Source organism: Otolemur garnettii, unplaced genomic scaffold (assembly GCF_000181295.1).
Source record: "Otolemur garnettii isolate 467f Iridium unplaced genomic scaffold, OtoGar3 scaffold00005, whole genome shotgun sequence".
In the NCBI taxonomy this organism is placed as follows: Eukaryota; Metazoa; Chordata; class Mammalia; order Primates; family Galagidae; genus Otolemur; species Otolemur garnettii.
In genome coordinates this window covers 4304594-4327454 of record NW_003852400.1, presented here as the reverse complement: position 1 = coordinate 4327454, position 22861 = coordinate 4304594, and the positions used below count along the sequence as shown (strand labels likewise).

Genomic DNA, 22861 nt, shown 5'->3' with positions numbered 1-22861 from the left:
CCACATACATGTAATATTTAATTTATGGTAGGACAGTGTAATAATAATAATAATAATGCATGTAGCACTTATTATGTGCCAGGCATTGTTCTCCACACTCATATATATTAACTTCTTTCTTATTCATAGCAACCTAAGAGGATTGTGTCAGTCAGGGTCTATCCAGGAGACAGAAACCACACCAGTTTTTAATATGCCATAAAATTTTCTATTATGTGTGTACAGTTCAATGATTTTAGTTGACATCATCACCATAATCTAATTTCAGGACATTTCAGTTCCCCTGATCCTGTGTACAGTCACTGGTTTCATGAGGCTGAGTCCCACCTCTCATGCAACACCGATCTGCTTTACATCTCCATAAATTTACCTTTTCTGGACATTTTATATAATGGAATCATATAATACTTTTGCATTTGGCATCTATCCCTAATATAATGCTTTTGTGCATCATACCTGTTAATATATGTATCTAAAATTGTTTTTTTTTTCATCGCTGGGTAGAATTTTGTTGTGTCAATATACCATCTTTTGTGTATAAATTTCCCAGTTGATGGACATAGGATTTTTATTATCAATATAGTGAACATCATTCTGGCGATGGGCAAACCAAGTGCTCTGACTTAAAACATTGTATGTAACAGTAACATTTATACTCCCTTAATTCTGAAATAAAAAATAATGAAAAAAAGATGAAGGACCTGAGGCAGAGAAAAATTATGTAACTTTCCCCAAATGTTGAAGATAGTAATAACGTACGGCGCCAGAGCCCATTTTCATGACTGCTGTGCTGTTCTTTTTCACTGATCAACAGACATGGTAGTAAAACATGTGGTTTACAAACAGTGCCCCTTTCTGTTGTGAACTCTTGGATCTTCTGTCATCCTGTGGTCTCGTTAGCTTAAAAAAAAGATGCCAGTGCTCTTCTGAATTCTGACAGCATAGAAGAATTGTGGAGTTCTGGACCTCACTTTGAGAGTTCCCAAATAGTGAGCTTTAGCTCCAGTCTTCAAAGGAGGCCAGTCCAGCTGTTTATCTCAGTTTTTCTTTCTTATTCTGTCTCCCATCGTCATCTCTCCACTTCCTACGAAATGACTTACTGACAAGTGTGCACAGTTTTTTCTCCCCCAGTGACCCATGAAAAGTGGGGAAAGTTGGCATTAGAGGAGAAATATTTGGGTATGGTTCTCCTAGGGTAAGAGGCTAATTCACATACAATCCCATGCTTCTGGTATTTATTTTTTCTTTTTGGTTGATTATGTATTTTCTGTTTTTGAGTTGCTTTCTGGTTCTCTGAATTTCAGAATATAGTTCGCTGTGTTTACTGTGGACTTGAACTTGATGCTTTTGTTGATTAACTTGCAAATTCTGGAGTAGGGTTATTACCATAACTTTCCCAAACTGAGATCTTAGGCAAATTTTCTTTTATTCTAGATGAGTCACATGCATAATCTGTTTAGCAGGCTGTGTGGTACTCTTATGCTTAGAATTGGAAAGCGACATTTTAGTGTTTGTTTAACAATATAGGTACATAACTTTGTGTAGACAAATAGTGTTGTAACTGAACAAAGTAAGCTGTCTGGGAGATGACATAGCACAGGAATGTTCCTCCAATTCACAGATACAATGGATGAGATATTTTCCCTGAAAAGCTAATACTGACTAACAGTATGGACCAGAATGGTCTCATTGCAAGTTGAGAACATCAGAGAGGATAAAAAATCTTGGTGGGTAGATTGCTAACGACCAGTTAATTGGTACTTGTTTTCAATGAAAGTTACAGTCCATTTAAGAATAATCTAGCCCTTTCAGAACCATTGCTTCTTTGGAGTGTGTGACTGTTCCAACCAGCCATTAAAAACATCATTACTTCATACAGAGTGATCAGGGCCCAAACATGACTCCCATCCTATAGCTGAAGCTCTTCCCATTTCAACCAACAACATAAAAATTCAGCCTCCAGCAGCCTGGATGGTAGTAAGGAAGCTACTTTTTCAAATATACTTCGCCTTTTAGGCTCTTGTTTTTTTCCAGTTAGGGAGCCTTTGAAATAGAAACATAGTGTTTTTTTCCAGTTAGGGAGCCTTTGAAATAGAAACACTTCTGAATATATGATGTTTTTTGAGACCAAAAGGAGCAATAAATCTAATGCTTATATATAAGCATTAACATCGTTCTTGATTCATCTGCGACTTTCATATTTCCAGAATGTCATCCATATCCTATTATATTTAAGATTGGCTGGTTGTGTTTGGTTTTAAGGCAATAATTGGTCAACAAACTCAGTATGCTATTTGACACACTGAGGAGGCAACGTGCTATGGAGGAGAAAGTTCTGGTCTTTGAGACAGAAGGTCTGGTGGTTAACATATAAGCTCCACCATTTAGTACCTGTGAGGTCTTAGGAAGTAATTTTATGTCATAGAATTTTTTTTCTTTTTTTTGAGACAAAGTCTCACTATGTCATCCTTGGTAGAGTGCCATTGCGTCATAGCTCACAGTAACCCCAAACTCTTGGATTTAAGTAATTCTCTTGCCTCAGCCTCCCAAGGAGCTGGGACTACAGGTGCCCACCACAATGCCCAGCTATTTTGTTGTTGTTGTTGTCATTGTTGTTTAGCAGTCCTGGGCTGGGTTCAGCCCCAGTGCATGTGGTTGGCACCTTAACCACTGAGCTATGGGCACCAAGCAATATGTCACAGATTTTCATATTCCTCATTTGTAAAATAGGAGGATGGTACTTACAGTATTGAGAGATCCAAGTGAGATAATGTGATGGTGGTTTATAAATTTTGAACTATTACGTAAGATGTACTTATAAGTATCCTTGTATGGTGATTTATAAAAGTTAGGGCAAAGGGCAAACTATAGATTACTGTGTTATTTGTTAATTTGCTTTTGGAAGTGTTCTTTAGTGATTTTATTATATGTTGTCCAGTGAATGGTTGAATCATGAATTAACCCCCCAAAAGCACTGTGCCTGTCTTAGTGACCATACTTCTGAGTAAAGGAAAATAAATGTCCATGGGCTTAAACAAGCATTTCTTGGAGTTTTCTTATGGCAACTTAAAAAAAAAAAATCATTTCCTTGGGCAGATAAGTTTATGAAATGTAGCATGCTCTATTCCTCTTCTAGACATTGATAAAGCCTATCAACATACTAAAAATTCTGAATTAACTTTGTTAATCCAACTTTCCTATTTGACTATTAAGACCTTTCCCCTCATCTGGTATATTATAGTAGCCTATCCATTTGGTATATTCTGCTTTATGCCATTTTTTCAAGACAACAAGATGCCTGAATTTTCAGTGGAAAAGTCAACAAAGGAAATAAGTCTTTCTTACTTGCACAGTAGCAACCACATTTCCAGAAACATTGTGCAATAAGTGAGGTTAATTTTACTTGGATAAACTTAGGAAACATTTGATTCAAAATTATTCTATGTATTTTAAATATTTTTGAAGTCACTTTTGCTTGCTTTTTATTGATGGTCATTGTGTTATATCCTACTATCTCTTCATCTCCCAAACTGGGAGTAAACATGCCTTGAATGTTTGTTGATTTGGAGGGTAATTCTGTTATCTCTAAATGGATATTAAAATTCGTTTGTGTGCTAGAAAATTTCTTTGTGAGCATGGGTGGAAGATACATGAAAAAAATGGCTATCAAGACAAAGTACTATAAGTGTGATGTGGGGGTTGTCCAGGGTGTTAGAAACACACAGAGCCCTACTTTGGTCTAACGGCAGTGTTTTCAAGCTTTTTAAAAAATCTCATGGCACACTTGAACCTTAAACTTAAAGTTATAAACTTCTGAAGCACACTTAAATTATGTTGTTCAAAAAAAAAAAAAAGTAAAAAGGAATATACTTACTGTGCTTTGAACTTTAGGCAATACTTTAATTAATGATCTTTAAAAATTTTTGAGGCACACCTAAGATCCTCTCATGGCACACTGGTTGAAAGTCACTGAATGGTTTTGGTTTTGGTAACAAACTCCTTGTGGTTGGCATCAAAGGGACCAGTGTCATTTGTGAATAATTTTGGAACCCAGGAAAAGTGTGGGTTCCTCCATCAGACTGTAAGCTTGGGGTGGGCTATCTGTCTTTTTGTATCCTTAGGTACAAAACACAATGCCAGCCACATAGTAAGCATAAAATTACCAATTGTGGATGTTTAATGAACTAGTAGAATTACAAGCAGAATGTGTAGACTTTATCTTTTATTCAGGTCACATTTCTTTGCCTTAGTAACACTGTTTGCTTTAAGCGATAAATATAGACTATTCCATTGAAATTCAATTTATAATGAATTTCATCAGTAGAAATAAAATAATTGAAAGAAAAATGAAAATAATAAACACCACACATGGTAAAATTTAGTATGTTTGCCAAACTAGGTGTAAAACCAAATTGGTCCATTTCAGAAACTGAAATCTGTAAAAATTGACCTGGGAAATATTGGAATTGATAAAAAATAATCAAAATAGTCTAGCATAAGGCTCAAAATTACACATAGTTAAACTTCTCATTGGCTAAGAGTTTATAGAAGTATAAAATCTTGGCAACATTTAAATTTGCAGAATTTGAACCTAGAAAAAAATTAATGAACTTGGTAGAAACAATAGGTGCAAAGGGAACCTCACAGACACCGTCCTGGGTTCTCTGCCTACACCACGGTTTCTGAAGGCAAATCTGTGTGGGCTAGTATTTCTCTTTATTTTCCAGGGAAGACGTTATTGCAATTCTCTTGCATTATGTATCACCTTATTTATTGACCATAGCGGCCTGCCTTCCTTTTCTATATTGATCTGCTTTGCCTTCATTGTTTCCCCACTTTGCTGTCTTCTGAAGTATTGATACTTTAGCATCATCTAGAATACTTGCTAAGAATCTGCATTCCTGGGTGCTATCCCTAGGCTACTAAATCTGAATCTGTAGGGTTCGAACTAGGATCTGCATCTGTACGGCATATCAGCTTATCCTTGAGAAGGTTAAAGTTTGGAAACTACTGATGAATATGCAGGATTCATGCCTTTTAAAATATGATCTACTGGTGATACTGGATGTGGGGAAGACCATGAGCAATACCATTGGTGGCAAGGTGTCAGGCCAGCATAAGCCATCATTCATTCATTAAAAATGTCACACACCGTTGTGGGCACTTTGATGTGCACAGTTTCTTCCTAGGCACTGGTGGGTAGGGTGGTCAACAAGATCAAGATCCTGTCCATGTTAACTTTTACATTTTTGTGTAAAAAACAGGCTAAACACAAGTAAAAGTTATATATTTTCAGGTCATGATAATTGCAATTAATATGACATGTAAGGAAGTTTTCCTATAGAACTTTTCAGTGTATCATAAAATGCCAAGAGGCCACAAAAAGGGGAGTGCTAGATGAGATCTTTGAGGAGATTTATCTCCCCAGGAAGGGCAAGGATAAAATTTTTCCTTTTCATTTTCCTGATAATGTCCCTGCTACTTTTCCTGGAATAGAGTGATAAGATGGTGCTGCCCTGGCGGGGGATTTGTGAAAACTTGCATTGTGAGAGGCATTGTTGCTCTGTGAAAGCTTTTGTCAAATTCCTCTTGGGTGAACATTAAGAAGCCAGTGGTTTTGGTGAAGTATCTGCAGACCTGTCTCTATTAATCTGGGCTGGAAGGGAAGCCTTGGTTATACTCCTCCTCGTTCTTCTCAGAATGTATTGGGAGAATCGTGTTATTTTAGACATTTTACCAATAATATGTATATGTCCAAAATTCATAATATATAGGTTTTTCCTGGGAAGTTCTAGGAGTCTTGCAGAGTGAGTCTGCATTGTTGTGGTATGGAGTATTCCTGGGCTATGACTTTAATATTTTGATGTATGATGGATTGTGAACCTCAGTTTTTTCTTGTTGGGAATTTTGCTCACTAAGGACAAAAAGGTAACATCGCAAATTGGCTACATTTTCCCAAATATCTGGACAGTTTCCAGTTCCCAGCTAACTCCATTAGGTCTGCAGGAAGGTCAAAAATATCTCCGTTCTTGCGGATGGCAAGGGATTGGACGCATTTTGACATCTTGTAAAGTTCCATGCCTTGTTTAATCACAGGATAGAAGGGAAGAATGTGCTGACTCACTTGCCATCCTCACAGGTGCTTGGTTTAAACTATCCCTGGGAAAGGTGGCCGAGAGAGGGGTTCATCAGGGTGCTGTAAGACACTGAATACCCCTTGCAAAGCATACTTAACTATTAAAATGTCTTTTCGTTTCCCTAATTGTTCATTTTTTTAGAGCACGATACAGGCCTATTCTTTACAGGGGAAGGAGGGAAATCAGTTTCAGTGTATCACAAAGGCACACATAAGTGGGAGGAAGAGAGTTTTGGAAAGGAGCATGTCAAAGCAAATGCTTGGAAAAGCATCTCTTCTTTATAATATCTTATTATTCTTTGACAGAGCCTTGTTGCTTGGAATACTTAAAACCATGTAGAACAGAGGACTATATAGGCTTTTCTGAGAAATCTACCTGCACCTGTGAGGAAGTAGGTCTGTTAATATCACTTGACCCTTAGCACTGTCTGTCACAGCAAAACAGAGGCTGTCCGCACCCCCTCACCTCAAATCATCACAGTAGCGACTCAGCATTACATAACCTGGGAAGGACAAATCTGCATATTAAAAAATTAATACTGCTTTGTAAGTTTCCCTGTGTCTTCTCCATAATAATAGCCAAGTTTTTATTTGCCTTTAAGATCAAAGCGTAGAGTTTGCTTGCTTGTGGCTTCAATTGTTGTAAAAATTCTACTTTGTGAAAATAAATGAAGACAGCACTGAACTGAAATTTTGAACTCTCCCAAATGAAATTTCTTTCAGCTTATTCTTAAAAAGACCCCACGAAACAACCTTCCCACCCCCCAAACTCTATTGAGGTATAATTTACATACAAAAAAAATTCACCCATTTCAAGTGTGCAGTTCACAAGAGTTTTAACTAAGCCTATACATCTGTGAAAACACCATCACATCAAGATATAGTATATTTCTAGCACCCCTGAAACTTCCCTCCTGCCCACTGGCAACTTCTGTGTTGGTCTACTTCTGTCATTATAGATGAGTTTGCCTTTTCTAGAATTTTGGAGAAAAGGAATATGCAGTGTGTAATCTGAAGCTTCTTTTGTAGAACATGCTTTTCAGATTTATTGAAGTTGCTGCATTTAGACAGAGTCTGACTGTGTCACCCTGGGTAGAGTGCCATGGTATCATAGCTCACAGCAATCTCGAACACTTGAGCTCAAAGTGATTCTCTTGCCTCAACCTCCCTAGTAGCTGGGACTACAGGTGCCTGCCACAATGCCCAGCTATTTTTAGAGCTAGGCTATTTTGCTTTTGCTCAGGGTGGTCTTGAACTCCTGAGCTCAAGTGATCCACCTGCTTTGGCCTCTTACAGATGTGAGCCACCGCACCCGGCCTGTATCACATTTACTTACCTGTAAGTAAGCTATTTATATTGGTGTATATATTGGGCATTTATATTGTCTTTGGGCTTAAGTTGTTATGAATCAAGCTACTATAATCATTCATATACAAGTCTTTGTGTTGACACATGTTTTCACTTTTCTTGGGTAAATATCTAGAAGTAGAAGAATTTCCTGGGCATATGCTAAGTGCATGTTTAGCTTTTCAGAATCTGCCAAACTGTTTTTGATAGTGGCTGTAGCATTTAACATTCCTACAAGCGAAGTTGGAGAGTTTTGCTTTTTCTGCATCTTTGTTCATACTTGTGGTTGTCTTCCTTTTGATTGTAGACATGGGTGCACAGTAGTGTCTCATTGTTTTAATTTGCATTTCCCTGATGCCTAGTGATGAAATTGAACATCTTTTCATGTACTTGGTGGCCACTAGTGTACCTAAAAAAGTGAAGTGTCTTTTCAAATATTTTGTATGAGTTTGGTCTAAAAGTGCGTCATATAGACTTGATGCTAGTCCTATAATATATATGTAAGTCTGAACTATTTTCTCCAGACTATGATTTGACTTTTCATTGGGATGGGGATCTCATTTTGTCACCTACACTGGTCTTGAGCTCCTGGCTTCAAGCGATCCTCCCACCTCAACCTCCCAGGGACCTGGGATTATAGGCATGAGCCTTTTTGCCAAGATTTTTTTTTTAAAGTAGAGTCTTTCAAAATAGTTTATCAACTTTTTTATTTTATGTTTTGGGTTCAATTTATTCTAAGTCTCCCAACATATGATCCAACGCATAGCTCCTAAATTCTGAAATCAGGGACCAACCATATAAGGTGATAGTAAGAACTTTTAGCTTATAAACTTAGCACAGAAATTTTGAAAGAAATAGTGTCAGATGGATTGAAGATAAAGATCTTGCTGTTTTCTGCCAACTTCAGTTCAATCAGGTCCACTTCTAGGGCAAGCCTGGAAATCTAGATTGATTGGCAGATCCCTAGAACCATTTCAGGACAGTCAGATCTCCAAATTGGTCTCCCAGGGAATTAGAGGTAAGTTGGAGGAACAGGCTGAACTTCCTGGGCCTTTGTCAGTTCGGATCAGCCTGAATCAGACCAAACTAACTGCTAATGTTGGGAATTTCCTTCACAACATTGTAAGTCTACCTCTTCATTTTTGGTGCTTTCTTCAATATGAAAATAGAGTCTGTCTCTTACTCCAGGAGGCTAGTAAAGGGTTTCTTAAAGATAATGATGCCTTGAAAGAAGTCATGTCTCTGAAATAAAGTTCTTCTTTTTAAAAAATCTTGGACAAGTCAACTATTTAAATTGTTCCAGGCCAGCAGTGAGGAACCAGGATATCTGAGGGAGGTTGGTGGTATAACGGTATAACAATATGCTGATGGACTTTCTTATAGATGCCCCAGTTAATGCTTCTAGAGCAAGAGCTAATAACACAGAAAGCCAACAGACTATCTGAAAGGAAGACACAAAATTTCATGGAAATGTGTAGATTCAACTGGACCTTTAGGGCAAGAGAGATAGGAGGAAGAGGGCTTCCCAGCACAGCTGCAGCTCTGCTAGAGCACACAAGCAGGGGCTGTGGGTGGAGCCACAGTCTGAGACACTCAGTCACAGTGATGGATGGTACCCAATCTTGTGCTTATCATGGTGGGAAATGCCATATTTGAGTATTTATTGACCTGGTATATGAAAATCCCCTGACTAGAGTAGAAATACTGAATTCTGCATGTTGTGTAGATGTAACGGAAAAACATACTGTGTATTTGTTTATACTATAAAGTCTTAACTGTTTCAGTATATCTATAATATTCTTGTTAGTAAGCATATGGGTTAAGAGCACAGGACTTAAAATCAAACTTTATCTTTCCATTAAAATGGTAATACTTACAGCTGTGCAATCTTGAACACATAATTGTGTCATTTATGAGCCTCAAGTTTCTCAACAGCAAGATGGAGATATAACAGAACCCATCTCATAGTTATCTATGAAGTTTCATTGAGATAATCTGTGTGTCCTGCACATGGTGAATCCTTAATAAACATTATTATTTTGATTTAAAACAATGTACTTGTAGATAGGTATATTTATATATATTGAGAGATGTTAGATGTGGTGAATAGGAATCCAACATGTGGTAATTGGTATTTCTGAGAAAGATTCAAGGAAAAATAGAACACAAGCAGTGGTCACAGATCTAAATAGACAACAGAACTTTCCAGGGCTCAAGAAAGACCCTAATCTGCAGATTGAAAGACTTCACTTTGTTTCATGAAAATAAACATTTTATGAAAATAATCTAAACATATCTGTGATATTTCAAGAGTAATGAAACATTTTGGAAAGCCTTTAGGAAGAAGAAAAAAAAGAAGAAAGAGTCAAGTAGACATGCCCATCAGAAGAAGACTGTGTGATCCTTACCTGGCAGGGGAGATACCATGATCACAAAGGTGGTTTTCCCAGGCGAGGCTTATCCTTTTCACTTCAGATGTGCTGACCCCTGTGATTTCTCCAAATGTGGGAAACTCAACTGCATAATTTGTGGTAGTGGGAGACTGTGTTCGTGCTTTCCCCTTTAAAAAAAAAAAAAGGAAAATATAAAAAAAGAAGACGGTGACTCAAATTTTAGGACAAATGTTTGTAATTGAAAAATTCTAACCCATAAATGCCTGAAGGAATCAGAAAAACATTCTCAGATTTGGAAGGACTTAGAAAATAAGTCACTTCTATATAATCCTTCAAAAATTTACTTATAGGCATTCTGTAGCCAAGAAAGAAATGAATAAAGGCAACAACAACAAAAAGCAAGAAAGGAGAATTGATAATATAAAAGGAATCATTATTAAAATCAGTTGGGTAGATTTAATTCTGAAGTATTGAAAATTTGTTTACCAAGTTGAATGTAATTGTAATACATGATTCTTAAGAGTGAAGATAAATATTAGTTTCGCATATATATACATATAGTTGGTAGAAAATTCTGAATTATTTTTTGAAATAGCAAGCAGAGGAAGGACATGGAGAAAAATAGTAAATATATTAATTTTTAACTGTAAAAGAGTAAGATAATAAGTATGGTTTCACTTTCCTGCTGATAATTAGCACAAGCGCAATGTGTTTTTTTTTTTAAGCTGTAAGGTACTTATAAATAGAATCAGAAGAATAACTATGTCTTCTAAAATGAATAGAGGCTGCATATGGGCATGTGCAGTCACTCGTTTTAAGGTATATAAATTATACTTTAACAAAGCTTCTTTTTAAAGTATCAAAAATAAAATATAATCCAAGTTGCAAACGAAATACTATGAAAGACGATCAAGGTGCTCTACAAAATAGAGAGCATACAGCATGATGACAAGATTAAAACCCAATATTCACTTGTGACTTGTTCTCTTATGACTCTAGGCACTTAGGACTATAAATTAAAGTTGATGTTAATTTATTAACCAAGATTTATAGATCAAGTCTGTAAATAACAGTGCAACAGAATGCTGTATATATAAGCAGATATTAAATAGAGTGACTATTTAAAGAGTAGTCTCTTACTACTGTCGTTCTTCTGGCAGTTTTGTCTTAAATTCTGAAGTTTTGCTAGTCTGTATTTCCATGTTACAGTATTCAATACATAAAAATCCAAACTGTACCCTTTATTGATGTAAATAACCCCTTTTGCCCTATTCATTGTTTTTTTCTTGCCTTCTTTGCTTCTTTCCTCACCCAATTATTGAACGTTGACTATGTGTCAGGCTCTGCTCTCATTCTGGATATAAAGTTTTAAGTAAAAACAGATATGGTCCCTGCTTTCACAAAACTTAAAATCTAATGGCAAATAAAAACTGTGGTTCCTATTTTATTTATTTACCTGATGAATTTCTGATCATCCACTTTACATGAAACACTTGTCAATGAGTCTTGGTTAAGTTGATTTTGACTTTAAAAAAATCCTGTTTCTTTCATTGAAAGCTTGGTTTGGGTGGAGTATTGCTGCTTCCACTGAAACAGTTGTATTGGAATGATGAGAGGCACTAATTTGATTTAAAATTGCCAGATATTAGCATAGAAATGAAAACTGTCATTTATCCTTTGAACTAAACTTAGGAAAAAGTTGTGAAGTGGTCAGGAGTATTTTTTTTGTTTCCCATTCTGTGTGTCCTTGTACTCTACGCTGTGATACCCCCTACTACTTCGTAGATCCTCAGATCCATCTAAGGATCCAGAAGGAATTTTTAAATGTCTAGAGTTCCCTGGACCAGTAGCATCAATGCAAATTCTCAGGCCCCATATCTCCTGAATCAGAAACTCTGGAGGTAAGACCTAGCAATTTGTGTTCATCAGCCTTTCCAGATGATTCTGATCCATGTTCAAGTTTGAGAACCACTAATCTGATGGTTTTCAAGCTTGGCTGCACATTGGAATCACCTTGGAAGCTTTGCAAACTATTGTTGCCTAGACCCCACTTCCAAAATGCTGGATTTAATTGTTCTTGAATGTATCCTGAAAGGAAGTTTTGAATTTGTGCAATTTGAGTACTACTGGCCCAGATCTTTATAACCTGTCATTCTCTGCATACCCTATTTTTGGTAAGTGTTTACATATTCTGTGTCACATTCCCACCAAGAGATCTGAAAAACAAAGCAGCTTTGTTAGTGATCATATTGTGCTGAGATGGTGTGCAAAGTGCATGCCTGTGCCTCAGAGACCAATGTCCCTGATTACTGTTCAGGGCTCTGTCACCTGTTGCATGATCGTGGGCAGTTACTTCACCTCTTTGCGGCTCAGTTTAATAATAATATGCAAAGTAGTAATCAAAATGCCTGGTGCATACTTACTATGTACCAGTCACTCTTAAAGGCATCTTGTATATGATAATTGTTAACAGTAGTAATCTTCTGTTCTTAGTAGCCCTATGAGAAAAGTACACTATTTGCCCTCTTTCATAGATGAAAAAATGGAGGCACAGTGATATGCTGGTACATGACAGAGCCGGCTGAACTCCAGGCTGTCTACTGCTATAGCCCATGCTCCTAACCACCACTTCATAACACCTTGTCATAATGATACTAACGAGACCTCATGAGATTTGTTTGAAGCTCACATGTGTGAAAATTCCTCATAGTAGTTTAATATCTGTACCACCTTTTCTCCTCTCTCTCTCCTACTGTAACTCATGCACATTTTAGGGTTAGTTCTTAAGGAGGCTCCTAACATAGTGACTATGCTGTGGAGGTTTCAGGTAGTATAGATATAAACTATAGGTACGGTTTGGGCTGTAAGTACTGTCAGTGCTCCTTACAAATTAGCACTTCTTATTCTGCTTAAACATAGACTGGCCTTGTTAATCACCATTCAACTTAATTTTTAACAAGGTACATGCTAATTGGCCTCTGTGAGTGTACTTCCTTTAACCACAAGTTCCAATGAAACTAGTACTTCAGTATCTTCAGTTTTACAAGTTTTGCCCTGAAACATTAGCATTTTATTTAGTAACTGGCTGAATACACAACACCTGAGTTCTCTTTCAAGGCAGTGCTATAAAGGAGATGCTCTTTCTTCCTAAGGAGCAACATTTTTTAACTAATTTGATTTCAGGTGGAAAATATACTGCTCTAAGTAAGGACCTTGTTGCAAGTTTGCTGCTCTTTTCAACAGGATTTAAAGTTCAAAGATAAGATTGCAGGAATTGTTTATCCTTTTTTAAATGAGAAAAGAAATCCAAAATTTGTAAGAAAGCACTGGTGCTTTTTCTTTGTCCTCTCGTCAGAGAGATTGGAGAAGGCCTTATAGATCTGCATAAAGGTTATTTTTGAGTCTTGAATGTCAATGGAGAGCTCTTCTTGTGTGCCTTGTGGAATTATTTTGAAATGTGTCATTACTTGTCTGACCTCTAGCAATGGCTTTAAGTTATCAATAATCTTGTGAATCCTGGGAGCTTAGTATACCTGAGTATTAGTCATCTGGCTTTACCTTTTCCACCTGCAACCTCTACAGGTGGGAGAGACAGAAATGAGAGCTATTCTGAATAATTGGAACAGGATTGGCGGGGAAAATAATGGCAATAAAGGAAATTAAATGAAATCAACTATGCGGGTGTTGAAGGTGAAAAAAGCAGAAGAGCTTGTCAATAAGCATGTCAGAAAATGTTATTAATTCCAAAAAGAAAGGGAGAGTAATAAAAGATTTAAGAATGAAAGGGAGATAGAAGACTAGATAGTGGGTAAAGGGAAAAAGGAAAAGATCAAGAATCTTTTTAGAGAGTTATGTGGACGTAAATGCATGTGACATGTTGGACATAGATATAATAAATACATAACCAGATGATGGAGGTAAAAGGTGGCAGCCGCTGCTTCCTCTTCTTGGTATCAGCAGCCTCCCTGTCCTCCCCAGCTGAGGTTGTGCCAGTTTAATTATTTTTGGGGCTCAACTTTCAAAGGCTGATGTAGCATACACACATACACATATACACATGCATGCATGCACGCGTGCGCGCGCGCACACACACACACAGCCCAAAGATGGTGTATATATCCTCTCTGCTTCTGCCTCTCCCTTCCTCCTCCAGGTAAGACGAGCATTAGATCTATATGGTAAGATTACTTTTTCATTATTTCTAGTCTCCTAAATCAATAGAAGCAAGGCACAAATCGTAATAGATTATCAGGCCTCAGTAGCCAATGCCCTTGAACATTTGCATTTTATAACAATTGTTGTTTCTGTGCTTAACCTGCAAATTTCTTAGAAGAATTTGTCTTTCCATATGTTATTACCTGTGGGGAGAAAATGCGCTAGACTTATGGATGCAATTATTATGGTCCTCATGGCATTTGTAGCTTTTATTGCAAATTAATAATTTGGTATTCTGATCTCTCTGAGATGGGTTAATGAGAAACGGTGCCACTTATGGGCTGACAGACTGGTTTTATGCTGACTTTGCAAATCTGAAGACCAGACTTGGCACCAGAGTACAATCACCAGGATAATGATTACCTCTTTAGAAGGCTTGGTATATAGCCAGCCTGCCTTTCTTGGTTACACCTGAGCAACCTGACAGCATGGATATTCATCATTTATGCATGTAATCATTCACTCTTGGCAATTTACTAATTCATTCAAGAATTGAATGAGTTTTACTTTAATGCTAGGGGTTAAAGCATTAAAGTAAAATGGGAGGAGGGATAGAATCTGGTTTTTAACATTATATTACTTAGGATAAACTAAGGTAACTGCACTTTCTTATTTACATTATAATACTGTGTGGGCTATAAATGGTTCTAAATAGCAGATGAATGCATCAGATGAATGTCATATTTTGTTATTTTAGTAGAGAAGTATGACAAGTATGATTTTAAATACATATTTTAAAAGTTCTGAAAAGAAGAAGCACTTCTAGAATGGTGGAGTAAGAGCCTCCAAAAATTTCTGTCTCAACAAACCAATGAGAACATTGGCCAGAAAAAAAAAAAAGTGAAAATCAACTTTTTCAGAGCTCTGGAAATTAACCAAAGGCTTGCAAAAATGTGAGAAGTGTTTATTCAAGAAATATCAGCAAGAATAATGAGTTTTATGACATTTTTACCTGTTCTAGTCCCAATTCTCCTCCTCAGCTTTGAATAGTAGCAGACTCACAACCAACGTAATTTTGAAAAATAGCAGCCTAGCAGCCACTGGATTGAACATAACAGGTTTATATCTCTTAAAAATTAACCATCCCCCGAGCATTCTTATTATATGAAATGTCTCCCAGTTCCCTGAAAAAGCTATATCCAAAGGGCATTGTCATTATCTGACCTGACTTGGACCTCACTCTGTAGGAAAAACTCTATACCTGGGGAGTTTGTTGAAAACAATCATGGACAATTGTTTAATATCTTAGTTTCCTGAGACTACAATAACAATTGGGGTAAATAATAACCTGGCTAAAACCTTAAATGGATGATGTGAGGAGAAGGACTCAATAGGGGTTTTAGAAAAACTCTTCCATATTAAGGATCTAGAAAGTCACATATATATTCAAGGTCATTATCATGCCCAGGAAAAACCAGAATATGTCCAAATTTTTCAGCTCTAGCTGACCTTGAACTCTGTACAAGCAGGAAGTAAAGACATGAAGGCAGGGTTGAAAACTGTTGGAGCATGGCAAATGTGTCCCAGTACAATATAGGCCCTTTTGCCAAAGAATAGGATACTGTTGGCTGAAGACAATTAAGAAAATCTCTGTCTAATCATTAGCTGCCCATTAAGCTAACTGGACCAAAATTTTCATGGCTGCACATAACCTAGAATACATATTTTATTTCAGGAAAGCCACTAAACAAATGAACAATAAAAACAAAAAAATGCACCAACAAAAAATCCTGGTGGAGGTAGGGATAGAATCTGGTATTTAACATTATATTACCTAAAATATCTACCTTCCAAAAAATATAACACGCACAAAGAAACAGATAAGTATAGCCCATACACAAGGAAAAAAAATATCAGTCCATATAAACTGTCCCTGAGGAAGCCAAGATGTTGAATTTACTAGACAAAGACTTTAAATCAGCTATTACAAATATGTCCAAAGAAGTAAATGATGCCTAAATAATTAAAGAGAAATATGAAAATGATGCCTTAACAAATAGACAATAGCAATAAACAGATTATAAAAAAGAACTAAATAAAAATTCTGAAATTGAAAACTATAATAACTAAAATGAAAAATCTGCTTTTGAGCTGGCAAAAGGAAGAACCAAAAAATTAATGAAAGTTCAATCAAGATTATCTAGTCTGAGAACAGAAAGAAAATAGAATGAATAAAAATTATCAGAGTCTCAAAGACCTATGAATATCATCATGCGTATCAGTATCTGCATAATGATAAACTCAGAATGAGAGACGTTCAAGAATAGAGAAATAAAGGGGCATGAAGAATACTTGGAGAAATTTTGGCCAAAAATTTCCCAAATTTTATGAAAAACATCAATTTAAATATCCAAGAAGCTCAGTGAACTCTGAGTAGGATAAATCCAGAAATCTACACCTAGACATATTATAGCCAGACTAGTAAAAGATAAAGAATGAATCTTGTGGCTCGGCACCTGTGGCTCAAGTGGCTAAGGTGCCAGCCACTACACCCAAGGCGGAGGGTTCGAATCCAGCCCAGGCCTGCCAAACAACGATAGATGCAACCAAAAAATAGCCGGGCATTGTGGCGGGTGCCTGCGGTCCCAGCTACTCGGGAGGCTGAGGCAGGAGGCTTGCTTGAGCCCAGGAGTTGGAGGTTGCTGTGAGCTGTGATGCCACGGCACTCTACCCAAGGGGACAGCTTGAGGCTTCTGTCTCAAAAAAAAAAAAAAAAAAGAATGAATCTTGAAAGCAGCAAGAGAAAAAAACCCTCATCATATGAAAGAGAGCCTTAATAAAATAAACAGCTGGCTTTTTACTAGAAAACCTTAAGGCCAGAAGGCAGTGGGATGACATATTCAAAATGCCAAGAAAAAGAAAGTCACAACAATCTTTCACAAATTCATCTTTAAAAAATAGAAAAAAAAATGAACATGTCCCAATTTACTCTTGAGACCAGTATTATCCTGATACAAAATCAGTTGAGCTCATCACAGGAAAACTACAGACCAATATGCTTTATAAATACAAATTCTTAACAAAATGCTAGCAAACTGAATCCAGCCATATATAAAATGGATCATAAGCCATGAACAAGTGGTATTTATCCCAGAAATAAAAGTTTTCTTGACATCAGAAAATCAATGCAATATTAATCTATAGAGTAATGGACAAAAACCACATGGTCATTTTGGTAGATGCAGGGAAAGCATTTGACAAAAGATAACTTACTTTCATGATGAAAAAATGCTCAACAAACTAGAAATAGAGGGAACTTTCCTCAACATGATGAAGGACATCTATGAAATGTCCACAGCCAACATCATCCTTAATAGTGAATGCTAATGCTTTCCTCTTAAAATCAGAAACAAGACAAGAATTTCCACTCTAATTACTATTGTCTAATGTTGTACTGGATGTTTTTAGCCAGGATAATTAAGTAAGAAAAATAAATAGAAGACATAGAGATGGAAATGAAGAAGTAAAACTGACTACTTTCAGATGACATAATTTTGTTTATAGAAAATCCTAAGAAATCCACACACAAAAAAACTATTAGAGCTAATAACAAAGGAAGTACAAGACTTTAACACTGAAAACTATAAAACATTGTTTAAATAAATTGAAATATTAAATAAATGAAAGACATTGCAAGTTCATGGACCAGAAGACATAGTATTAAGATGATGGTACTTCCCAAATTAATCTCCAGACTCCATGCAATCCCCATCAAAAAATCTCCACTGGCTTCTTTGTGGAAATGGACAAGTTGATTCTCCATTTCCTATGGGAATGTAAGAGATCCAAAATAGCCAAAAATCTTAAGAAAGAACAGAGTTGGAGAACTCATAATTCTCAATTTCAAAATGTACTTCAAAGCTACATTATTTATGATAGGGTATTATTGCTATAAAGGTAGCTACATAGATCACAGAGTAAGATTGAGAACTCAGAAATATAATTGTAACTATAGGCAACTGATTTTCAACAAGGATGCCAAGACCATTCAATGTTGTCTTTTCAACAAATTGTACTGAGAGGACTGGACGTTCACATGTTGGGCTACCTTCCTCATATCACATGCAGAAACAAATTCACCATCAATATAGATCAAAAGGTTAAAATTAAAACTATGAAACTCATAGAAGAAATCATTTTAGTAAATCCTTCTGATCTTGGGTAGTGGTTTCCTTAACTGACATCAAAAGTACAAACAACAAAAATATATCAATTGAATTTCATCAAATTTAAAGCAAAAATTTGGTGCACCAAAGGACACCAAGGACAACAAGAAAATGAAAAGACAACCCACAGAATGGGAGAAAATACATATCTCTTAAGGATCTAGTATTGAAATATATAAAAGACTTACAAACTCAACAATAAAAAGACAATGTAAAAATGGGCAAAAGATCTGAACAGACATTTCTTCAAGGAATATGTACAAATGGCCCATAAACACATGAAAAAATATTCAGCATCATTAGTTATTGGTGAAATGGAAATAGAAACCACAGTGAGAAACCACTTTATACCTTGTAGGATGGTTAGCTCAAAAGGTCAGATAATAACAGGTAATTTGGGGGATTTGGAAAAATGGGAATCCTTATGCACTGCAGGTGGTAATATAAGATGGTGGAGCCAGTTTTGAAAATAGCGTCAAAGTTCCTCAAACAATTAAAAGTAGAGTTACCGTATGACCTAGCAATAGAAGTGAAAACATATATCCATACAAAAACTTATATGTGAAGGCACAAAATAATCAAAGAGTAAAAATGTGAATCAATTGATGAATAAAAACAAAATATCATGTATCCATGTAAAGGGTTTATTATTCATCAATAAAAAGGAATGAGTTGGATACATGCTCTATAACATGGATGAATATTGAAAACACTATGCTGAGTGAAAGAAGCTAGTCACAGAAGACCATATATTATATGATTTCATTTACATCACAATTACAAAGTAAGAAACTCTTAGAGACAAAAATGAGTTTTGGAGACAGGGTTTTGCTCTGTCACCCAGGCTAGAGTGCAGTGGCATGATCATAGCTCAGGCAACTTCAAACTCCTGGACTCCAGTGAACCCCCTCCTTCAGCCTCTTGAGTAACTGGAACTATAGGCACGTGTCTGGTTAATTTTTTTCTTATTTTTTTTAGGGGAGGGGGTCTCATCATGTTGCTCAGGCTGGTCTTGAACAGAAAATAGATTATTAATGGTTGCCAGGGGCTTCTAAGGTAGAAAGAGTAGGAAATGACTACTAATGGGTATGTTTGGGGTGGGAGGAGGTTAAGGACAATGTTCTAAAATTATATGGTAGCAATGGCTACACAACTCTGTGACTTCACTAAAACCCACTAACGTGTACACTTTAAAAGAATGAATTGTATAGTATGTAAATTATATCTCAATAAAACTGTTCTAAAAAATCTCTGGTTCGACATTTTAGCAAGACAAAGTAAAAGACTTACCTAGTGCAGTGGTTTTTCAGTGTACATCACATCACTTGGAGAATCTTATATGCATGTTCTGATTCAGTAGATCTGGGATGGAGCCTGAGAATCAACATTTCTAATAAGCTCCTGAGTAATGTCTATCCTTTGGGTCCTCAAATTAAGACTTGCAAAAAAAAAAAAAACAAAAAGCCTGGAAAGAAAACTTCAGAGCTATCAATTAATGTAGTATAATTTAGGTAACTTTAATTATCATTTTTATACTTTTCTAAGTTTTCTGATTTTTTGAACTTTTTTAACAGAGAGAAATAAATAGCCATTTCTAAAAAGAAAAAAAAAATCTTTTTTTTTTGTTTAATCTTAGGCTAGTGTTAGTTTTCTATCCCCTATCTCCACTAGGAGAATTAATTTTTATAAAGAATTTATGAATTAAAATATGAATATATGCATTCACATGGTTACTGGTTTTATTTTTCATTTCTAAATATTTGGTTTAGAATTAATAAGGCAATTGAGATTAATTAGTTATCATTTTCTAAGGATCAATGATGCCACATGCTCTAACTTATTCTTGCCCAATAAGCTAATTTTAATATCATGATTACCCCCAGATTTACCATATGTCTCATTGCTGTGACAGACACAGAAGTGTAGGATAGATTACTAAATAAAAAGGGGGCTCCTTTAGACATGATTAATAAACAAGAAGATTTCTAAATTACATTTCACTTTTTCCTGAATATTTGCATCCATGGTTAGTTAAAAAAAGCTGATGTGTGGTTTGTCAGATCAGAGCCGCTTGGTTGTCACTGCAATAGCTGGGTCCTCCTGTCTGCTCACACATTTCCCATGTTCCTGTAGTATATTCAGTGACCTACCTGTGCACTCCAGCCAATCTGTCACTTAGTGTCACTTGAATCATTACAGGCAATAATTTTTTTTTCTGAGACTGGCAGCCAGTTTCTTTGCCTCCCTCTCCCAGACTTTCTCCTCCACTCCCACCCCAGAGACACTGTCCATGGTTTTATCTTCTTTGTTATCAGAGGACCTGATGAATGACAGGAGAACCAGAAGTTAGGAGAGGTAGGAGTAATTGTGCGACAGGTGGAAGAAATAAATTGCCTGCCATGGAGATAGTGACTTTCCCCTACATTTTTCTGTCTCGATTTCTGCTCTGTCCCAAACATTCAATACTTTATGTGAATAGACTTCAACAACCTGGATTCTTCTAGGACACCAGGTAATTTCATTTAGTAGATTAAGTCATAATGCTATTTATTCTTTAATTTCTAATGTGTATGATATTCAGCTGCCTTAAGGTTTTATGATACCTTCAAAAATAAAACTTTCCATTTTTTGAATATCCATTTATTAGTAAAGACTTTTTTGGTTGTAAATGGTAGGAATAGGCAAGTAAACATAACCCCCAAAGGGTAAATCCAGGGTTGTTCTCCTTGGCCCCAGTGGCACTAGAAGACCGTCTTCCTCTTCTTTCTTCCCTCTCTATTGAGCAGCTTTCTCGTCCCTTGGTTCCATGTGGTGGAAAAACATGACTAATCTGTCATTTCTGAGTTTAAGTGTTACAGGTTTAGCCACACTAAGGAGGACCCACTCTTTCTTGGACCTATTCCTGATTTCTGGGTAAGGGAGTTGGCCCATTCTGTTTATTGCCCATTTTATGTTGGGATCATGTCATACAAATGGCTGACTAAGACCCACTGCTACAGGGGGAGGCAGGAAGAAGGTCAAATGGAGAGAAATAGAGATGGCACAAAATAACCAAAAAAGAGCACTGGCACGAGAGAAAGGATAGTCCAGACATGAAGGTTTTCCTAGCAGTGGTAATGGCAAGATACCAGGGAAAGCCGATAAGAGGTTAATTAACAGACTCAAAACAGAGGGTAGGCCAGTGCGGGTGGGGTTAAAATGCTGTAATTCGGGGTTCCTTGAGGGAAGGTTCATAAAAGCTCAATGTAGGGAAATGACAGGTATCTTCTTTTCTCTAGTCCATACCCATCATTAGATCCCCTGCATTTTTTTGCTATGGAATATGATCTAAAAGTAAACAACAAAGAGTTAAAGGGAAAAAAAGGGTGAAACATGTACAGAGAAAGATTTTTTTTTTCTGTTTTTAGTTGCAGTAATTTTGCTTGGATGGTGTTAAAAATGCCAATTAAATATAACTGAAGATCTCAACGAAGAGCTAGAATCAGAGAAGACTGAAAATAAAATCAAATGTGAAAATATGTATTAGTGCATAAAAGCATCCTCACAGAACTTGAGACAGAGCTAATTTATGGTAACAAGTGAATTTTCCAAGAAAATGAAACAAATTTCATTAAAGTAAAAACTATAAGCTGTAATGTTGCATCATGTAATGTTTTTATCTTAAGAAATGTGTGGCTGAAAAGTAGAGAATCTTGTTACTATTGGTTTGGACTCACTGCCATATTCTTCCTAACTTCCGCATTTATTTTTAAAATTTTGTGAAATGAGATTAAGTTATATGTAATTTTCCACCTTGTCACCACACTACCTACTAAATCTCTTGAGACGTTCCTGGGGATCATGGGTGGTATTTGTTGAGCCACCATAAGAAGAAAAATGAAACTCTTGGTCCGGAAGACTTTAGCTGCTTCATACACATTGTCTCCTAGTTTTCCCCAAGTGATAGCAGTTTCCTTCCCCTTCTCAGGGAGCAGTGTCTCCTCCCACTGCAAAGCAGTCTCTCCTCCCACTCCTCCCCATGCTGTAGTGACAGGGGGAGGCACATTTTTTACCCCCGCCCCCCAGGATCCCACTTGTTCACTAGCTGCTTAATGAGCACCCACTGTGTGAAAAGCAGAAGAAGGGCATGTGAGCAACCAAGAAAGAAACACTGTAACCCAAGGAGGGTCTAATTCTAAAAGAAGGTGAGGATAGACTTGGGCCTTGAAGGAAGAGTGGGAATTTGATAGTGAATAGGAAGGACATTTTATATTAAGCAAATAGCACAAGCAAAGGCTTCTGTGGCGTATAACAGTGATTTTCAACCAGTATGCTGTGAAATGATCTTAGATAGGCTATGAAAAATTTTAAAGATCATTAATTATTTTCAAAAAAAGTTCAAAACAGTATATTCTTTTGTTTACTCTTTTTTTGGATCAATATAATTTAGGAATGCTGTGGAAATTTAACTATAGGATCAAATGTGCTGTGAGATAAAAAGAGGTTGAAAAAGATATTTGTGTCAGAATGCTTATTGCTTCCCAATTCATAATTGCCAGGTCATGGAAGAAGCCCAAGTGCCCATCGATCCACGAATGGATCAATAAACTGTGGTATATGTACAC

General features: G+C 36.5%; 1 protein-coding gene and 1 non-coding gene across 3 annotated transcripts in view; both read left to right on the top strand.

Annotated features, from left to right (window-relative positions):
* The window catches only part of LHFPL3 (LHFPL tetraspan subfamily member 3), a 509453-nt gene that overhangs the window by 33707 nt on the left and 452885 nt on the right, over positions 1–22861 (top strand). The window lies entirely within an intron of this gene.
* Positions 9884–10046, top strand: LOC111721973. The gene has a single exon (XR_002770949.1). It is a non-coding gene; the product is annotated as a U1 spliceosomal RNA (small nuclear RNA).